We start from the raw sequence: 19,962 nt of genomic DNA, 5'->3' as shown, positions 1-19,962 counted from the left end.
GTTGGCACAGTTGCAAATATTGTACCAATTTTTTAATAACGGGGAGGTAGTTCTGAAAAGAACTTTTTTTTTAATTGTTTTTGTTGTTTTATATTTTTTTTATTATTTTTCTGAACATTTTTTTACTTTTTTGAATTTTTCTGAACAGTTTTATATTTTTTTTGTTTTTTTTGTCGGAGGGGGCAACGAAAACGATTCATTGTAAAGGGCTCAACAGGAGCAAGAAAACAAAAAAAAAGAATTTATTGTTTGGGGAGTTTCGGACAAACATGAGCATGATTGTCAATAGCTCTGTTGATCAGAGTGATGCTACTTTCTCCGTAGCAAATGAATCCACTGCAATGTACGCAGACTTGTTTTACTTCACGAAATCTCGTTTGTATATTTGGCACCATCTCCCTGCCCTCTGGTCCCGTTACTTCCGGTACAACAGATCTTCTGGCCATAATAGGGAGATTATCTAGGTCGTCCTGTTCCTCTTCTTCCTCTTCTTGCTGAATTATAACTTTAGCAGGTGGTCCACTCTTCCTTGGATGTGGTGGAGGTGGTGGGGAAGCACCAGCTGAAGCTACTAAAGAAGCCATTGCTCACTGGTAACAAAGGGTCTTTCTCTCACAATGATGAAAGTCAGAGTGAGGAAAGAAGGAGGGATTTTCACCATTTGGGAAAAAAAATAGTTCTCAACCAATGAAAAGTGTTCATTTTAGATCATATGACCTAGTCTTACATCATTAGGAAACCGAAAGTGAAATGAACCAATGAAAAGTGTTATTACCAAGTCACATGACCTGCTGTGTTTACGTTACGCGGTTTGCAGGGCCTCCCGGTTTGCTTCCAGAAACCTGTGCTTTGCGACTCGGTAAGCGTACGAGTTCGCTAACGTAGCACGTCATATGACGTATCACGCGACAACGCGAAACGTCATGCGGACGGGAGGCGTCACGATGTTGTTTTCTAACGCGGCAGTTGCGGTAAAGAAACGTTTACCGGCTCGCGGTCTATTTCGCGGCATCAAGGTCAGCTAACGGGAAGCTTCCCGATTCGCGAAGCGGGAACGAAGAAAAAAAAATATTTAAAAAAAAAAGTTATTAATAAACATATAAAATATATTTTTGGATTTAAAGAAGAATACATTTTACAGCTACAGATATTAGCTGTTAAAAAACCAATGAAATTCACTGAAAAAACCATAGGTTATAGACCATATATAGTTAGGAATTAGCATTTACAAAACCTTGAAAATTCACTGAAAAAACCATAGGTTATAGACCATATATAGTTAGGAATTAGCATTTACAAAACCTTATTTTACTCACACAAAACCATTGAAATTCCATATATAGTTAGTTGCACTAACTATATATCGCGCACCCGCAATCCACTGCTGATGATGTCACATATTACATCATTCATGACATGGTCAGTGACATCACTGATGACATCACTGATGACATCTCAAATGACATCACTGATGACATCACTGATGACATCTGATTTGACATCAATGATCACATCACTGATGATATCATTCATGTGACAATACAATGCATCTCCTCACATTTTAATATAACCTCTGTTTCACCCAGTGTTAAATACAGAGTATAATTTTTGAAACCATTGACACACCAATACTAGTTACTACATACGCACTCACTGATTCCTATGTCTACACACACATTCACTCATTCACCCATACAATCATTCATACATACAATCACTCATCTTTACAACACTATCATATGCACTCATACACCTATACAGACACTCACAGTCTGCCACTCATCCATGGAGTTACTCACACACGTAGTCAGTCCTGTTAAAGAATCAATGACACTTCCATTTTCTTGTCTATACAGTTAAACATAGAGCACCTTACATTTTCAAACATATACTAACACATACTTACCTTCTTATAGAATCATTGATACAAGTACACATTGATCTGCACAGTCACACACCTCCCAGCCAGCCAGCCACACACACACTCAGTCTCCCATACAAATACTTCGACAATCAATCAGTAACCCATATAGTTAATCATATAGCTACTGATCAACACATGCAGCAGTTTACAGAACAACAGACATAATGATGCTCAAATTAAGATAGTTTAGTCACTAACCCATGCACTCAGTGAGACACATTTAATCACTCACTCATACATTCAGTCATGCACCTACTAAATCCTTTGTCCAGACACTGATACTTCCACTCATTCTTCAATATGTAAGACACATTTTAACTTTACAGAAACACACAGTCACTGGATGATGTCATCAGTGATGTCATCAGTGATGTCATTTGAGATGTCATCAGTGATGTCATCAGTGATGTCATTTGAGATGTTATCAGTGATGTCATTTGAGATGTCGTCAGTGATGTCATCAGTGATGTCATTTGAGATGTCATCAGTGATGTCATCAGTGATGTCACTGACCATGTCATGAATGATGTAATATGTGACATCATCAGCAGTGGATTGCGGGTGCGCGATATATAGTTAGTGCAACTAACTATATATGGAATTTCAATGGTTTTGTGTGAGTAAAATAAGGTTTTGTAAATGCTAATTCCTAACTATATATGGTCTATAACCTATGGTTTTTTCAGTGAATTTTCAAGGTTTTGTAAATGCTAATTCCTAACTATATATGGTCTATAACCTATGGTTTTTTCAGTGAATATATATATATATATATGAGTGTTTATATTTATATATATATTCACTAAAAAACCAAAGGTTTCAGAGACGTTATAATTAGAAATTAGCATTTAAAAGAAACTTAGAAATTCACAGAAAAAACATAGGTTTCAGGGGTGTTATAGTTAGCTGGCCATTTCACTCGTACAAAACCATAGAAATTCCTCCATTATAGTTAGTTTTGCCATCGCGCGCCTGCAATGCACTGTTGCTGATGTCACATATTGCATCATTCATAACATGGTCCGTGACATCACTGATGACATCACTGATGACATCTCAAATGACATTACTGATGACATCATCCAGTGAATGTGGTTTAGTTTGAAATTTAAATATGTATTATATATATATATACTAGCTTACCCGTCGCGCGTTGCTGCGATCTCAGAAGAAAGGGAATTTAAGGAAACTTGTTATGATAACATTCAACTTACATTGTGTCATTTTTATTGAAACTTATTTATTTTAATATGGAAAACGATTTAAAGTGTTCTTTTAATTCTGTTTATTTATTCGGGGGCTTGGGGATACAAGTTATTTTTTGTTTTTCCGTCTGGTGCATACACGAATCAATCAGAAGGTTTTCCTACGCGTGAACTGGCCACATACAGTTGTCCATGTCAGTAGCACGGATTCTCCAAATCTAGTCCACACACTTGCAGCGATCGTGCTTGCGCTTTGCTGATGGTCATTGCAAAAGCGAGTCGCACTGGAAACTGTAAACATTGCGTACACGAATAAATCAGAAGGTTTTCCGACGTGTGAGCTGGCCACATACAGTTGTCCATGTGAGAAGCACGGATTCTCCAAATTTAGTCCACACACTTGCAGCGAATGTCCTTGTGCTTTGTTGATGGTCATTGCAAAAGCGAGTCGCACCGTAAACTATAAACGTTCAGAATTGGAAAGATTATGAGGGCCCTGTATGGCAGGGGGGCCGATATTTAACAAATTTTTCTTTTTTTTTGCCAAAAACCTTCGCAAGAGTGTACTCAACAACTTTTAACATTTTCTTTTTTTCTTTTTTTTTTTAGCCAGAAACCTTCGCGGGAGTGTTATCAACATCTTCCCTAAATTTCATGCCGATCAGATGAATGGTGTGGTAATGCATAACGGACAAACGGACATACTTTGGTTTTTATATATATAGATATATGTATATATACACCAATCTGTATTGAAAATTGAGTGGATATATAACTGTCTGGCTGGAGGATTTAGTAGCTGTCTGACTGTCTGTTTAAGTGAGTAATTAAAAGTGTCTCACTTAATACATGGATTAGTAACTAAACTATGTGAATGTGTGCCTCACTGTCTATGTTGTTGTATAACATGCTGCATCAGTTGGTCACTAACTACATGATTGTGTATATTAGTTATTGATTAGTTGGGTGAGTATTTGTATGGGACACTGAGTTTGTGTGTGGTTGGAAGGTGTGTAACTCCATGCATAGATGTGTGAATGGTTGATTGACTAGGTGTATAGGTTTAAGAGTGCATGTGGAAACAGTTGTTTGGGTGACTGAGTGTAGTTATTTGTGTGTTGGTGAGCGAATATATGTTTTAGTTGTACATCTTCAACAAAGTAAAACAATAAAAGGCATTGTATGTGAGAGTTAGTATATGAATGAGTGTATACTTGTAATGGTGATTTTTAAACATATTAACTATGAGTTACTATGTGTTTGAATCAATGAGGCGTTGGATAATTGTGTAAGTGAGTAAATGTAAGTGTGATTAATTTTTTCATGAGTGAGTAGGATGACTGCATAACCGACTAAGATGACTGCTGATGTGTCACTGTCTATATAAGTGTATAAGTGCATTTTGATAGTGTTCTATTAGTTAGTGACTGCATGTATAAATCATTCTGTTGTTGAATGGGTAGTTGCATGTGTAGACTTAGGAATCAGTGAGTGGGTATGTAGTAACTGGTATTGGTGTGTCAATGGTTTCAAATATGATAATCTGTATTTTACAGTGAGTGATGAAAGGTTATACTAGTATATGATGAGGTGTATCAGATTGTATGCATAGGTATTCTTATATAGCACGTATCTGTCACCCGACGGGCATCCTGGCGCTTAGACTATCCTGATGCAGTACAAATACAATACATGGTTACACTACCCTGGGAAACAGGTGAGTTTTCAAAGTTTTTTTTAATAGAATAAGGTTTTCCAAGCCTCTCAGTCCCAGGGGGAGAGAGTTCCACAGTTTTGCAGCCGCAAATCTAAAGGATCTACCCCCCGTCCGGGACCTCAGAATCCTAGGCACAACCACCAGATGGGAGGAAGCTGACCGAAGCGGTCTAGATGGAGTGTACCAGGAGAAGAGGTCACGCAGAGGAGGCGGACCCTGCCCATGTAGGGCCCTAAACACCAGGCATAATGCCTTGAACTCAATGCGCTGGGGGACTGGCAACCAATGAAGGTCTCGTAGAGCCTTGGTAGAGGAGTCCGCGCGGCGGCGTGAAAGTGACAATTTAGCAGCAAAGTTCTGCAGCCGCTGTAATTTTCCGACCAAATTGGCCGGCGCTCCCAGGAGTAGTGCGTTGCAGTAGTCAACTCGACTTAATATTATGCTCCGCACTACCTCTGGTCTTACCTGGGGCAGAAGTAGGGGCAAGATCTTGCACAGCGAGCAGAGCAGTGCCATACAGGTGGACACTGTGCGATTCACAGAGGCATCAAGCTGCAGATTAGTACTAAACACTACTCCCAGATTGCGGACTGACTCTACGGGCGCAGTCTCACCCTGAAAATCTAAAGGCCAAAAATCTGGCGGCAGAGGTCTGGGGACGCGGTCCAGGGAGCAGTGCAGCACCTCCGTTTTTGCACAGTTGAACTGCAGGGCATTGTCACTTGGATGCTGTTATCAGTGATGTCATTTGAGATGTCACCAGTGATGTCACTGACCATGTCATGAATGATGCAATATGTGACATCATCAGCAGTGCAATGCGGGCGCGCGAGTTATAGTTAGTAGAACTAACTATAACGGAGGAATTTCTATGGTTTTGTCTGAGTGAAATGACCAGCTAACTATAACACCCCCGAAACCTATGTTTTTTCTGTGAATTTCGAAGGTTTTTTAAATGCTAATTCCGAACTATAACGTCTCTGAAGCCTATGGTTTTTTAAGTGAATTTCAAAGCTTTTTTAAATGCTAATTTCTAACTATAACGTCTCTGAAACTTATTGTTTTTTTCAGTGAATTTCGAAGGTTTTTTAAATGCAAATTTTTAAGTGTGATAGTAGTCATACCTATTTTTTTGTACTGATTTTCTACAGATTTTTTAACTGTTTATTTATAAATATTTTATTAATTAAATAACATTATAAATTTTTCTGAAAATTGCAAAAACATTTTTTTTAATTAAAACTGAAATATTGATTACTTTTTTTGTTTTCATTTTTTATTTGAACATATTTATATTATTTTCTTTTAAAAAAAATCCCAATTTTTTTTGGAGTCGCTCCCTCAAAGCGTACACATCATGGTGGGTGCGCAGATTCTAGCCGCCATTTTAGAAAAGTCGTGAAGGATCCGCGTACAGTGGGCGACGGCTGTGTGTTTTTCAGTTATATTATATACATTTAATATTACGTAATGTGCGCGATTGGTATAAGACCAGTCCGCGACTCCTGCTCCCGCACATTAGCGACACATGCACATTACGGTACGAGACGTTTGCGCAGTGGCGAGTCCCGCGTGATGTCATATACGTGAGAGGGCGCTCTGGGTGCGCGACTCCCGCAAAAAAAATGTATGTTCCAAAATGATAAGTATGTGTCTTTAATATACATAATAGGAGAAGAGATTATCTAAGCTATTCATAAAAATAATATATTTGTACGTATAATAAACGTATATTATTTTAAAATATATTTTCGTGAAGTCGGGTGTATGCATCATGAGCGCAGAGAACCAGGTCAGCAGAGCTGCTGTAGAGCCAGAGAAACCAGGTCAGCAGAGCCCTTGTAGAGCCGGAGAACCAGGTCAGCTGAGCTGCTTTAGAGCCTAAAAAGCAAGTCAGCAGAGCTGCTTTAGAACCAGAGACCCAGGTCAGCAGAGCTGCTCTAGAGCCAGAGACCCAGGTCAGCAGAGCTGCTCTAAAGCCAGAGAACCAGGTCAGCAGAGCTGCTGTAGAGCCAGAGGAACCAGGTCACCAGATCAGCTTTAAAGGAAGAGAACTAGGTCAGCAGAGCTGCTTTAGAGCCAGCGAACCAGGCAAGCAGAGCTGCTTTAGAGCCAGAGAACCAGGTCAGGAGAGCTTCTTTAGAGCTAGAGAACCAGGTCAGCAGAGCTGCTCTAGAGCCAGAGAACCAGGTCAGCAGAGTTGCTCCAGAGCCTAAGAACCAGGTCAGCAGAGCTGCTGTAGAGCCAAAGAAACCAGGTCAGCAGAGCTGATTTAGAAGGAGTGAACCAGGTCAGCAGAACTGCTTTAGAGCCAGAGAACCAGGCCAACAGAGCTGCTCTAGAGCCAGAGAAACCAGGTCTGTAGAGCTGCTTTAGAGCAAGAAAACCAAGTCAGCAGAGCTGCTTTAGAGGGAGAGAGCCAGGTCAGCAGAGCTGCTTTAGAGCCAGAGAACCAGGTCAGCTGAGCTGCTCTAGAGCCAGAGAACCACGTCAGCAGAGCCACTTTAGAGCCATAGAACCAGGTCAGCAGAGCTGCTTTAGAGCCAGAGAAACCAGGTCAGCAGAACTGCTTTAGAGTAAGAGAACCAGGTCAGTAGAGCTGCTGTAGAGCCAGAGAACCATGTCAGCAGAACTGCTTTAGAGCCCTAGAACCGGGTCAGCAGAGCTGCTTTAGAGCCAGAGAACCAGGTCAGCAGAGCTGATGTAGAGCCAGAGAAACCAGGTCAGCAGGGCTGCTTTAGAGGGAGAGAACCAGGTCAGTAGAACTGATTTAGAGCCATAGAACCAGGTCAGCAGAGCTGCTTTAGAGCCAGAGAACCAGGTCAGCAGAGCAGCTGTAGAGCTAGAGAAACCAGGTCAGCAGAGCTGCTGTAGAGCCAGAGAACCATGTCAGCAGAACTGATTTAGAGCCATAGAACCAGGTCAGCAGAGCTGCTTTAGAGCCAGAGAACCAGGTCAGCAGAGCAGCTGTAGAGCTAGAGAAACCAGGTCAGCAGAGCTGATTTAGAGGGAGTGAACCAGGTCAGCAGAACTGCTTTAGAGCCAGAGAAGCAGGTCAGCAGAGCTTCTTTAAAGCCAGTGAACCAGGTCAGCAGAGCTGCTGTAGAGCCAGAGAAACCAGGTCAGCAGAGTTGCTTTAGAGGGAGCAAACCAGGTCAGCAGAACTGCTTTAGAGCCAGAGAAACCAGGTCAGCAGAGCTGCTCTAGAGGGAGAGAACCAGGTATGTAGAGCTGCTCTAGAGACAGAGAACCATATCAGCAGAACTGCTTTAGAGCCATAGAACCAGGTCAGCAGAGCTTCTTTAGAGTCAGAGAACCAGGCCAGCAGAGCTGCCATAGAGCCAGAGAAACCAGGTCAACAGAGCTGCTTTAGAGCCAGAGAACCAGGTCAGCAGAGCTGCTCTAGAGCCAGCGTACCAGGTCAACAGAGCTCCTTTAGAGCCATAGAACTAGGTCAGCAGAGCTGCTCTAGAGGCAGAGAAGCAGGTCAGCAGAACTGCTTTAGAGCCAGAGAACCAGGTCAACAGAGCTCTTTAGAGGGAGAGAACCAGGTCAGCAGAGCTGCTTTAGAGCCAGAGATCCAGGTCAGCACAGCTGCTCTAGAGCCAGAGAACTAGGTCAGCAGAGTTGCTTTAGAGCCAGAGAACCAGGTCAGCAGAGCTGCTCTAGAGGCAGAGGACCAGGTCAGCAGAGCTGCTTTAGAGGGAGAGAACCAGGTCTGCAGAGCTGCTTTAGAGCCAGAGAACCAGGTCAGCAGTGCCGCTCTAGAGCCAGAGAACCAGGTCAGCAGAGCTGCTTTAGAGCCGAAGAACCAGGTCAGCAGAGCTGCTGTAGTGCCAGAGAAACCAGGTCAGTAGAGCTGCTTTGGAGCAAGAGAACCAGGTCAGCAGAGCTGCTTTAGAGGGAGAGAACCAGGTCAGCAGAGCTGCTTTAGAGCCAAGGGATCAGGTCAGCAGAGCTGCTCTAGAGCCAGAGAACCAGGTGAGCAGAACTGCTTTAGAGCCATAGAACAGGGTCAGTAGAGCTGCTTTAGAGCTGGAGAACCAGGTCAGCAAAGCTGTTATAGAGCCAGAGAACCAGGTCAGCAGAGCTGCTCTAGAGCCTCAGAACTAGGTCAGCAGAGCTGCTCCAGAGCCACAGAACCAGGTCAGCAGAGCTGCTGTAGAGCCAGAGAAACCAGGTCAGCAGATCTGCTTTAGGGGGAGAGATCCAGGTCAGCAGAGGTGCTTTACAGCCAGCAAACCAGGCCAGCAGAGCTGCTTTGGAGCCAGAGAACCAGGTCAGCAGAGCTGCTTTAGAGCCAGAGAACCAAGTCAGCAGAGCTGCTCTAGAGCCTGAGAACCAGGTCAGCAAAGCTGCTCCAGAGCCAGAGAACAAGGCCAGCAGAGCTGCTCTAGAGCCTGAGAACCAGGCCAGCAAAGCGTACACATCATGGTGGGTGCGCAGATTCTAGCCGCCATTTTAGAAAAGTCGTGAAGGATCCGCGTACAGTGGGCGACGGCTGCGTGTTTTTCAGTTATATCATATACATTTAATATTACGTAATGTGCACGTTGGTATAAGACCAGTCCGCGACTCCTGCTCCCGCGCATTAGCGACACATGCACATTACGGTACGAGACGTTTGCGCAGTGGCGAGTCCCGCGTGACGTCATATACGTGCGAGGGCGCTCTGAGTGTGCGACTCCCGCAAAAAAAATGTATGTTCCAAAATGATAAGTATGTGTCTTTAATATACATAATAGGAGAAGAGATTATCTAAGATATTCATAAAAATAATATATTTGTACTTATAATAAACGTATATTATTTTTAAATATATTTTCGTGAAGTCGGGTGTATGCATCATGAGCGCAGAGAACCAGGTCAGCAGAGCTGCTGTAGAGCCAGACAAACCAGGTCAGCAGAGCCCTTGTAGAGCCGGAGAACCAGGTCAGCTGAGCTGCTTTAGAGCCTAAGAAGAAGGTCAGCAGAACTGCTTTAAAACCAGAGACCCAGGTCAGCAGAGCTACTCTAGAGCCAGAGACCCAGGTCAGCAGAGCTGCTCTAAAGCCAGAGAACCAGGTCAGCAGAGCTGCTGTAGAGCCAGACAAACCAGGTCACCAGATCAGCTTTAAAGGAAGAGAACTAGGTCAGCAGAGCTGCTTTAGAGCCAGCAAACCAGGCCAGCAGAGCTGCTTTAGTGCCAGAGAACCAGGTCAGCAGAGCTGCTTTAGAGCTAGAGAACCAGGTCAGCAGAGCTGCTCTAGAGCCAGAGAACCAGGTCAGCAGAGTTGCTCCAGAGCCTGAGAACCAGGTCAGCAGAGCTGCTGTAGAGCCAGAGAAACCAGGTCAGCAAAGCCCTTGTAGAACCAGAGACCCAGGTCAGCAGAGCTGCTCTAGAGCCAGAGACCCAGGTCAGCAGAGCTGCTCTAAAGCCAGAGAACCAGGTCAGCAGAGCTGCTGTAGAGCCAGAGAAACCAGATCAGCTTTAAAGGAAGAGAACTAGGTCAGCAGAGCTGCTTTAGAGCCAGCGAACCAGGCCAGCAGAGCTGCTTTAGAGCCAGAGAACCAGGTCAGCAGAGCTGCTTTAGAGCTAGAGAACCAGGTCAGCAGAGCTGCTCTAGAGGCAGAGAACCAGGTCAGCAGAGTTGCTCCAGAGCCTGAGAACCAGGTCAGCAGAGCTGCTGTAGAGCCAGAGAAACCAGGTCAGCAGAGCTGATTTAGAGGGAGTGAACCAGGTCATCAGAACTGCTTTAGAGCCAGAGAACCAGGCCAACAGAGCTGCTCTAGAGCCAGAGAAACCAGGTCTGTAGAGCTGCTTTAGAGCAAGAAAACCAAGTCAGCAGAGCTGCTTTAGAGGGAGAGAGCCAGGTCACCTGAGCTGCTCTAGAGCCAGAGAACCACGTCAGCAGAGCCACTTTAGAGCCATAGAACCAGGTCAGCAGAGCTGCTTTAGAGCCAGAGAAACCAGGTCAGCAGAACTGCTTTAGAGTAAGAGAACCAGGCCGGTAGAGCTGCTGTAGAGCCAGAGAAACATGTCAGCAGAGCTGCTTTAGAGCCAGCGAACCAGGTCAGCAGAGCTGCTGTAGAGCCAGAGAAACCAGGTCAGCAGGGCTGCTTTAGAGGGAGAGAACCAGGTCAGTAGAGCTGCTGTAGAGCCAGAGAACCATGTCAGCAGAACTGATTTAGAGCCATAGAACCAGGTCAGCAGAGCTGCTTTAGAGCCAGAGAACCAGGTCAGCAGAGCTTCTGTAGAGCTAGAGAAACCAGGTCAGCAGAGCTGATTTAGAGGGAGTGAACCAGGTCAGCAGAACTGCTTTAGAGCCAGAGAAGCAGGTCAGCAGAGCTTCTTTAGAGCCAGAGAACCAGGTCAAAAGAGCTGCTGTAGAGCCAGAGAAACCAGGTCAGCAGAGTTGCTTTAGAGGGAGCAAACCAGGTCAGCAGAACTGCTTTAGAGCCAGAGAAACCAGGTCAGCAGAGCTGATCTAGAGCGAGAGAACCAGGTATCTAGAGCTGCTCTAGAGACAGAGAACCATATCAGCAGAACTGCTTTAGAGCCATAGAACCAGGTCAGCAGAGCTGCTTTAGAGTCAGAGAACCAGGCCAGCAGAGCTGCCGTAGAGCCAGAGAAACCAGGTCAACAGAGCTGCTTTAGAGCCAGAGAACCAGGTCAGCAGAGCTGCTCTAGAGCCAGCGTACCAGGTCAACAGAGCTCCTTTAGAGCCATAGAACTAGGTCAGCAGAGCTGCTCTAGAGGCAGAGAAGCAGGTCAGCAGAACTGCTTTAGAGCCAGAGAACCAGGTCAGCAGAGCTCTTTAGAGGGATAGAACCAGGTCAGCAGAGCTGCTTTAGAGCCAGAGATCCAGGTCAGCACAGCTGCTCTAGAGGCAGAGAACCAGGTCAGCAGAGCTGCTTTAGAGGGAGAGAACCAGGTCTGCAGAGCTGCTTTAGAGCCAGAGAACCAGGTCAGCAGTGCCGCTCTAGAGCCAGAGAACCAGGTCAGCAGAGCTGCTTTAGAGCCGAAGAACCAGGTCAGCAGAGATGCTGTAGTGCCAGAGAAACCAGGTCAGTAGAGCTGCTTTGGAGCAAGAGAACCAGGTCAGCAGACCTGCTTTAGAGGGAGATAACCAGGTCAGCAGGGCTGCTTTAGAGCCAAGGGATCAGGTCAGCAGAGCTGCTCTAGAGCCAGAGAACCCGGTGAGCAGAACTGCTTTAGAGCCATAGAACCGGGTCAGTAGAGCTGCTTTAGAGCTGGAGAACCAGGTCAGCAAAGCTGTTATAGAGCCAGAGAACCAGGTCAGCAGAGCTGCTCTAGAGCCTCAGAACTAGGTCAGCAGAGCTGCTCCAGAGCCACAGAACCAGGTCAGCAGAGCTGCTGTAGAGCCAGAGAAACCAGGTCAGCAGATCTGCTTTAGGGGGAGAGATCCAGGCCAGCAGAGCTGCTTTGGAGCCAGAGAACCAGGTCAGCAGAGCTGCTTTAGAGCCAGAGAACCAGGTCAGCAGAGCTGCTTTGAAGCCATGGAACCAGGTCAGCAGAGCTGCTTTGAAGCCATGGAACCAGGTCAGTAGAGCTGCTCTAGAGCCTGAGAACCAGGTCAGCAAAGCTGCTCAATAGCCAGAGAACCAGGCCAGCAGAGCTGATCTAGAGCCTGAGAAACCAGGTCAGCAAAGCTGCTCCAGAGCCAGAGAACCGGTCAGCAGAGCTGATGTAGAGCCAGATAAACCAGGTCAGTAGAGCTGCTTTAGAGGGAGAGAACCAGGTCAGCAGAGCTGCTCTAGAGGGAGAGAACCATGTCAGCAGAACTGCTTTAGAGCCCTAGAACCGGGTCAGCAGAGCTGCTTTAGAGCCAGAGAACCAGGTCAGCAGAGCTGTTGTATAACCAGAGAACCAGATCAGCAGACCTTCTCTGTAGCCTAAGAAGTAGGTCAGCAGAGCTGCTCTAAAGACAGAGAACCAGGCCAGCAGACCTGCTGTAGAGCCTGAAAAACCAGGTCAGCAGAGCTGCTTTAGAGGGAGAGAACCAGGTCAGCAGAGCTGCTTTAGAGCCAGAGAACCAGGTCAGCAGAGCTTCTTTAGAGCCCGAGAACCAGGTCAGCAGAGCTGCTCTAGCTGGCACTGACTGACTGACACTGACTGATTGACACTAACTGACACTAATTGACTGACACTGATTGATACTGATTGACTGACACTGACTGACTGATACTGACTGACACTGATTGACTGACACTGACTGACACTGATTGACTGACTGACTGACATTGACTGACTGACGCTGACAGACTGACTGACACTGACTGACACTGACTGACTGACACTGACTGACTACTCTCTACTACTCTACTACTCACTCTCTACTACTCTCTCTCTACTACTCACTCTCTACTACTCACTCTCTACTACTCTCTACTACTCACTCTCTACTACTCTACTACTCTCTACTACTCATTGTCTACTACTCAGTTCCTACTACTCTCTCAACTACTCACTCTCTACTACTCACTTTCTACTACTCACTCTCTAGTACTACTATCTACTACTCACTCTACTACTCTCTGCCACTTACTCTCTACTACTCAGTCTCTACTACTCTCTACTACTCTCTCTCTACTACTCACTCTCTACAGCTCACTACTACTCTCTACTACTCACTCTACTACTCTCTACTACTCTCTACCACTCACTCTCTACTACTCTACTACTCACTCTACTACTCTCTCTCTACTACTCACTCTCTACTCCTCACTCTCTACTACTCACTTTACTACTCTCCACTACTCACTCTCTACTACTCTCTCTACTACTCACTCTCAACTACTCTCTACTACTCACTCTCTACTAGTCACTCTCTACTACTCACTCTCTACTACTCACTCTCTACTACTCTCTACTACTCACTCTCTACTACTCTCTACTACTCACTCTCCATTACTCACTCTCTACTACTCGCTCTCGACTACTCTCTACTACTCACTCTCTACTACTCTCTCTACTACTCACTCTCTACTCCTCTATACTACTCACTCTCTACTACACACTTTCTACTACTTGCTCTCTACTACTCGCTCTCTACTACTCACTCTACTACGCACGCTCCACTACTCTCTACTACTCACTATACTACTCACTCTACTACTCACTCTCTACACTCACTATCTACTACTCCACTACTCTCTACTACTCACTCTACTACTACTCACTCTCGACTACTCTCTACTACTCACTCTCTACTACTCTCTCTCTCCTACTCTCACCAGGGAAGTCTGCTGCCGGTATTGAAAGTGCATGTTTCAGTCTGCATGTCAGAATTTTTTAATGAAATAGAAGAGGATTTGAGAAGTCACTCAAAAATGTGCCCTCATTTTTCTTTTTTCAGCACTAATCATATTTCTATGTCAAAATGAACCCCCTCATTGTGTTCCTTTTAAATTAAACTACTCACTCTCTACTACTCACTCTCTACTACTCACTCTACTACTCACTATACTACTCTCTGCTACTCTTTACCACTCACTCTCTACTACTCACTCTCTACTACTCTCTCTTTGCTACTCACTCTCTACTACTCACTCTCTACTACTCTCTATTACTCACTCTCTACTACTCACTCTCTACTACTCTCCACTACTCACTCTCTACTACTCTCTACTACTCACTCTACTACTCACTCTCTACTACTCTCTACTACTCTCTACTACTCACTCTCTACTACCCACTCGCTACTACTCTCTGACTACTCACTCTCGACTACTTACTCTCTACTACTCACTCTAATACTCTCTAATACTCACTCTCTACTCTCAATTACTCATCCTCTACTCTCTACCTCTCTCTACCTCTCTCTCCACTACTCTCTACCTCTCTACCTCTACCTCTACCTCTCTACCTCTACACCTCTACCTCCACACCTCTACCCCTCTACCTCTCTCTACATGCACACATATGCACATATATATATGCATTTATATATATATATATATATATATATATTCTTTACCATACCAAACTTCTGATGAAAGAAGGCGCTGACTCCGTGAGTTTCAATTCAAACGTTTTTATTCCTTAGCTCAGTTTCTGCTCAGACGCGTTTCGGCAGACTCCTCCCGCCTTGATCACTAATATATCAACATATATATAATCTGCATATCTCTATAAATACAATATAAATGCATGCATACATATACATATACATCTATGCATACATATGCATGTTAGGTACATGAAAGTTTGAAAAACACTAATAAAAGCAAAGCTAAAAAGCCACCTAATTACAAACAGAATTGCTTTAACTTAAACGAGGGCGCGACCTATTGCATTTTCAATGCTTGTTTACTTTGGTTCCAACAAGAAGGCATTCAGATGTGTCACACATTTGTCATAAGTGGGACTGTTAGCGCTCTAGTTGTCATTTAGAACACTCTGGGAAGCTGCAGTAGAACACAAAGGAATCAACTAACAGTCTCTGCCCTTGTTGGATGTACATGTTTTACTGAGAATGTCAGATTTTATTCTCACATGACTGAGAAAGATATTGTGAATTTACAGAAAAAATGCAATGCTCTCAGTTTAGCTTATAGATCACCTTCCAAACCTCTGTGGAAAAAGCATGAGAAAATAGTTTTCTCTCAAACATTATTCATGATATCCCAGCAGAAGGCTTTTTCACATGGTAAAATAACCTTAGAACAGACCACGTTTCCTAAAATGAGTATGGTACCATAAACACATGATTTATAAGGTAACTAAAGTCTTAAAACCTTTTATTAACTGCAATGCTTTTTAATGAGGTGCTATCATGTATATTGGTCCCAAGATGGCTGCCAACACTTCTTGGATGAAGTGCTGACAGCCAGTCAGATCTCACGATGAGATGTGTGGTTGATGAACACACTTACTAGTGAGATTGTATCACAACACGAGAATGGCAAGGAAATCAAGTCACCAAAGACATTGAAAGTATGCACTGTCATTACTGAACGAACTATTTGCCGCAAATCCAAAAGTAATTGCTTCAAATGAAATCTTGTTACAATTGAGCACCTTAACACTCATTTTTCACATGTAAAAAACTACGTTTCCTATAATGCATTTGCATTTCACTATTGTTTTTTCACTGCACTAAACATAAAAGAAGGCTCGTGTTAAGAGCTCAACAACCGTGATCAAGCCTTCGGCTGAAGGTGAAACGCGTTGGGTTAAGACGAGTGAGCAAAAATAAAGCTGTTGGTTTAAAACCAATTTCTGCCTGAGTGAGTGCCTCCTTATCAACCGGTGCTGAGCCGGTTACTCGTGTTCATTTACAACGACTGGTTCTGTCGTCTTAGAGGAGTTTGCACCACGCTACAAAGAAGAGCGCCGGCGTTCCACCCCAGAACCACTATGTGAAAGCCAAATTCTTGTTCTGAACGTGAGGCAGCCATCACAGAAAACAATGCACCTGAGAGGATTCACACACGCTGACTCTGGAGGCGAAGAAAGAGCGGTGACAGGAGACGCCTTACCGTGGAGACGGATCACGAATACAGTCGAGCTTCGCATTGGAGAAGTCTGAAGCCACGCCAAAACACGAACTCCGGTAAGAGCGAACCCGAGAAAAAGATGTGTAAACCTTCAGCTTGGCAAGAAATGTGTTACCTCTGGGCAAAATGACTGTGATAATAGAGCGTCCTTTTTTCTAAGAAAACTTTAGAAAACTGGGAAATACAAGTGACAATTTGCGGTGTTTAAATGTTCTGAAACCGTTGCAAATCATTCAATGAACTTTATTGACAAAGTGAACCCAGATACTAATACACCATAGAAATTGTCATATTGTTTCAATACTAAGGACTCAGGCAATCACTAATAAACCAAAAAAAGGATAAGAAACCTATACGGTCCAATTAAAAATATAAATAAAAAACACTCGTCATGGAAGAAAGAGAAGCTAAAATGATAGCGGACATAAATAACCTATTTACAAATAAAGGGATAACCAGCACGGAAAGAGGCCAAATCAATGCGCCTTCTAACACCATCAGAGACAAACTAAAAAATTGGGAACGTCTCTCCAAGAGAGAGATCAATAAATGGTGGGAACTCTTAAGTCTGCAAAAATATATGGAGGTAAAAAGAATACACAGAAGCCTGCGATTAACATTGATACCAAGTCACCAAGATACGACTAGTGAGCTACTTCAGGAATGGGGGGACCCTAAATGAAGATCAACAAAAATTAAAAGCAGACATCCTAAAGAATCTGGAAAAACACGAAAAAGAAGTAAGCAATCTGCACGACATGAGGGACATGAAACCTCAAGTTTCGACTCACTCGCAAGTCTGGAATCAAGTGACCAGGAAGAACAAACAACACAAAATACAGTTGAACAACCAAAAAAGACCAATTTTTTATTAGAAATGCAAAGAGCATTAGAACAACAACAACAGCAACCAACAAGGGGCAGAGGCAGAGTCAGGGGACGACCCCAAGGAAATAGAGGAAGACCAGAAGAGGACAGAGAGGCCAGAAACGAGGCAAAGGAAGACTCCTGGTCTACAGCGAGACTCAGACAACCACGACGTTAATGGACCCATGCCATGACTCTCAAGAGCTAAACATAATTAATCTCTCGACAAGAACCTTAACTGAAATGGAAAAAGACACACTTAAGAAGGGACTAAACTTCTGCCCAACTGCTCACATAAATATTGCTGACACCCGTGTAGATCTGTATAAATACACGAGGAAACTAAAACTTGCTAAAATCTATGCAGAAAAAAACACCAATAAACAAATACAACAGAGACAGACATCCAATATTGATTTGAATGCAGAAGATGCAGTGGCACTCTCCACTCTAACGACAATGGGAGTTATGACAATCTCACAAGAAGAACAAGAATTGATCGCAATGGAAGACACTATCGAACAAGATGGCGCTAATAAGAGTGGCCTCAAACAAAAATCTAAATATAATCCCACATTACCACCAGGCAATAAGATCGACATATTTCAGGAACTAGTAGTCGACGAGTTGAACAAAATCAAATTAAATCAAACCAAAAACAACTTCACTCAAAAGGAAAAAGCAATCATAAAGAATCTTTCGGAAGACAAGAAAGTAGAGATAAAGCCAGCAGACAAGGGCGGAAACATCGTCATTATCAATAAAACAGATTATATAGAGGAAGCCCACGCCAATTAATGGATAGAAACTGTTATGAACTTCTAAAACAAGACCCAACTGCAGGATTGCAAGAAGAAATCACACAATTGCTAAATGACTGGACAATGGCTGGCCTAATCAGTGAGGATGAACAGAAATACATGACAAATACATTTCCAACCTTCCCATGGGCGTCCGCAGGGGAGGGCAAGGGGGAGCACTTGCCCCCCCCTGGAACACCGGTCCGTCACTATTGACAGCCCCCACAGTGATGTTTGTCTGCAGGGCCGTCAATTTTAGAAGCGTGAGAAAGCGCTTGCAATGACGGTCCTGCTGATGCGCAAGAGAGAAGGTCCATGCCTGGCTGCTCCCACAGCTTGAAGCAGAGGCGCACCTAGAGTCAAATTTCGGGGGGGGGGCACATTTTTCAAGCTAAGGAAGAGTGGAGCTGCAGCCAGGGGCCCTAGGAAGGGGTGACAACCATCAAAGCCTCATTAACGCCGGCACCGAATTACACAATTCGCCCAGAGATGCAATGGGTGTGTCTGCCTGTTTTTTGAGAGATCAATTGGAAAGTCCTTCTGTGCACTCCTGATTTATTCGTACTCAAGCTATATTCCTTTCTTTTGTTGGTGCTACTACATCCTGGGGCCTTATTTATGAAGGCCTTGCGCCACCGGTGCGGCACTTTTTCCCATTTTAAAAGTGACGCACCGGCGGCGCAAGGCCTTCATAAATAAGACCCCTGGTACCTACTCTTTAGGTGCCCTTTCGTATACCATATCTTGTGTGGTGTAGATGGATGTGTGCACTTTTCAGCGAACATTAAAGTTTCATCAATTTCTTTGCCATGGTAATAATCAGTTTTAATTCATATTTTGGTTTCCATTGTTAACTGTTGTTATACGTTTTTTAATATATCCATTATTTCTAAAATAAAATAAAATAATGGATATATTAAAAAACAGTTAACAATGGAAACCAAAATATGAATTAAAATATTTTGTTGACAACTGAAAAAGAGTTAAAACTGAACAGAAGTGTCTGCACCACACACGATATGCCTGTTTTTTGCACCATAAGCACTAGTATTTCAGAAGGGTCTGCATATGAGATGGATTAAAGAGTTTACGCCTTGAGCTCCAAAGGGACAGTCCCTCATGTTCATTGCAGTATCGAGTGTAGCCCCTGGACCACTGTCTGTACTCACTGTCGCCTGCCATGATTCACGAAGGGAAAGCTGTCCCACAGGGACAACTTTTCTTTTCTGAATCATGTACCAACTGAAGCTCAGTGTTGGTATCAGATCAACGGTTTTCGACTGCCATTGCGTTTGAAAACCATTGATATATGTCATTGTAAATTGCAATGTGAAGATAGCACCATTTCCACTGCCCCTCCAAATTCCAATATGAAGTAAGATGCAGAACCCCTTTTGTCAATCATGAAGGTTATACACAACTCTAAAAAGGGGTTTTGCAGTAGCAACCACTGTGATGCTGCAAATTGTAAGCTTTATGACCACAACATCCTTTTGTATTTGAGGGCCCTAGTTATTTAGATAAAAGCAGGATGTGCAGTGAAAGGAATGACGTTACAAATGAGTAGTGCCTTTAATGCTCTGGAAGTGCTAGGATCTCCAATCTACCTCTCTACCTCTCTCTCTCTACCCCTCTGTCTCGCTCTACCTTTCTCTCTACCTCTCTCTCTCCACCTCTCTCCCTACCTCTCTACCTCTCTCTCTCTCTACCTCTCTCTCTATGTCTCTCTCTCTCTATGTCTCTCTTTACCTCTACCTCTCTCTCTACACCTCTCTCTACACCTCTCTACATTTCGCTATCTCTCTCTCTACCTCTACCTCTCTCTCTACCTCTCTCACTCTACCTCTCTCTACCTCTCCCTCTCTATCTCTCTCTCTACCTCTCTCTCTACCTCTCTCTCTGCCTCTCTCTCTACCTCTCTCTCTCTACCTCTCTCTCTCCACTCCT

This window comes from Lissotriton helveticus, chromosome 8, assembly GCF_964261635.1.
Source record: "Lissotriton helveticus chromosome 8, aLisHel1.1, whole genome shotgun sequence".
NCBI classification, from domain to species: Eukaryota; Metazoa; Chordata; class Amphibia; order Caudata; family Salamandridae; genus Lissotriton; species Lissotriton helveticus.
The sequence above is the reverse complement of the archived record's forward strand: the minus strand, read 5'-3'. Positions refer to the sequence as shown.